Consider the following 2,500-nt stretch of genomic DNA (forward strand, 5'->3'; position numbering starts at 1 on the left):
GACAGAGGGGGTTCCCCGATCGTAATGTTTTTCATTGGTAGCTGACCAGCGGCCATTTAGTGACCCAGTGACCAGCTCATATTAGATAGATAGATTAGATTAGATAGATAGATAGATAGACAGACAGACAGACAGATAGATAGACAGATAGATAGCTAGATAGATAGATAGATAGATAGATAGATAGATAGATAGATAGATAGATAGATAGATAGATAGATAGATAGATAGATAGATGGAAAGATAGATAAATAGATATGCAGATAGACTTAAAGATAGTTCACGTTTCCCGTCCCACACCTTCTGTAACACATCATGTAGCACTCTTAGAATATTCGTCACAACATTTTGCTAAGTACACATCTACAGCTGGATCGAATTTGGTTGATTAAAATTCTGAAAATTCAGAAGAAAAAAACACATTCGATTTGGGTGATGTGTGTAAAGTGCAAAGTTTTCAGTAATTCCAAACGGGCACTTATAAATGAAGGATTATAGAACCATGCTGCTCGCCGTTGCTGGGCGACGTGACATCAGACTATTGAATCCGATTTCGCTCCCCCCCCCCCAAACTAATATATCTTTATATAAAGAAAAAAAAATAGATAGTATGAACATGGCTAAGAAACTCACAACATTGCCATCCGGAAGTTTACGGCCCAACTCACAAAGCAATATGAAACCATGAACTTTCATAGTCCGGTTAACACAGTTTAGTGAGAAGTACTCATAAACGTGGATGGCAAATAAAAAACAATAAGAAAGACATGAGTGACGTCATCTTCGTTCCATCGATAGACAGTATAGATAGTATGCAGATGACGTCACTCAGGTCTTTGTTATTGTTTTTGCCATCCGCGTTTGTGAGTTGTTCTCACTAAACTGTATTAACCAGACTATAAAAGTTCATGGTTACACAGAGTTTGTGTGTTGGTCCGTTATACTTCCGGATGGCAATGTTGTGAACTCCTTGGCCAAGCGCATTCTATCTATACGCTTGGCTATGAAGCTCACAACATCAACATTGCCATCCGGAAGTATAGCGGACCAACACACAAAACTCTGTGTAACCATGAACTTTTATAGTCTGGTGAATACAGTTTAGTGAGAATTACTCATAAACATGGACGGCAAATAACAATAATAAAGACCTGAGCGACGTCACCTTCATTTGATCTATAGGTAGTATGCGCTTGGCTAAGAAGTTCATAACATTGCCATCTGGAAGTATAACGGACCAACACACAAAACTGTGTGTAACCATGAACGTTTATAGTGTGGTTGATACAGATTAGTGAGAATCACTCACAAACGCGGATGGCAAAATACAATAACAAAGGCTTGAGTGACGTCATCTTCGTTCTATCTATATGGTAATCGGTCGCCACAAAAAAAATCTGCATTTTGCGATATATATATATATATATTATATATATATATATATATATATATTATATATATATATATATATAATATATATATATATATATATATATATATAGTATGCAGATGACGTCACTCAGGCCTTTGTTATTGTTTTTGCCATCCGCGTTTGTGAGTTGTTCTCACTAAACTGTATTAACAAGACTATAAAAGTTCATGGTTACACAGAGTTTGTGTGTTGGTCCGTTATACTTCCGGATGGCAATGTTGTGAACTCCTTGGCCAAGCGCATTCTATATATATATATATATATAATATATATATATTTTATATATATATATATATATATGTTCGTGTGTGTGTGTGTGTGTGTGTGTGTGTGAAAGAGAGAGAGTGAGAAAGAAAGAAAGAGAGAGAGAGAGAGAGAGATTGTGTGTGTGTGTGTGTGTATGTGTGTGTGTGTACATGTGTGTTGTAATTGTGTTTCGGTTTGTTTGACTTTTTTCTTTTTGTTTTGATTTTTTCGGGGTTGTTTTTTCGTTGATTTTTTTTTTGTTTGGGGGGGGGGGGGGTGAATTCATTTATTTTGTTTTGTTTGTTTGGGTCTTTGTTTTTGTGGGGGGTTTTTAAATTTTGTTTTGTTTTGCTTTTTTTGTTTTTTTGTTTGTTTGTTTGTTGTTGGTTTGTTTTTGATTGTTTTTATTATTATTTGTGTTTAAAGGGTGTGTTTTATTATATTTCTGCTTTTCAGGGGGGTATTTTATGTATTTTTCTACACTCATTTACTTTTTACCACACCCAATGCATGACATTGAACTTAACCTTTTATGAGAACTACATAAAAAACGAGACATAGAACACCCATTAATCTCTAAAATGTATATAATCAAGATATGTCAAGACAGTCCGACCATTTCGATTGGTGAAATTGTCATTCGGTTAAAAAAAATATCAACTATTCTCTTGTCAAGAAACAATAGAGTTTGGTAAAGAATTACGCGAAGGTGAGCTTTCATATAGGGCAATATCGACATAATGTGCTCCAATCGTTTAACGAAGGATGTGAAAGCAACAACTCTTCACCTGCAGGACGAGTATCAAATTGAGAAATTAGGGA

The 2,500-nt window shown here is 35.2% G+C and overlaps 1 protein-coding gene across 1 annotated transcript in view; it reads right to left on the reverse strand.

The window, feature by feature from the left end:
* The window catches only part of LOC144964669 (C-signal-like), a 10,491-nt gene that overhangs the window by 6,755 nt on the left and 1,236 nt on the right, over positions 1-2,500 (reverse strand). The gene's annotated exons all lie outside the window — the stretch shown is intronic.

The sequence above is a fragment of the Berghia stephanieae genome, chromosome 2 (genome assembly GCF_034508935.2).
Source record: "Berghia stephanieae isolate SIO BIC M18660-M18661 chromosome 2, UCSD_Bste_1.3, whole genome shotgun sequence".
Taxonomy (NCBI): domain Eukaryota; kingdom Metazoa; phylum Mollusca; class Gastropoda; order Nudibranchia; family Aeolidiidae; genus Berghia; species Berghia stephanieae.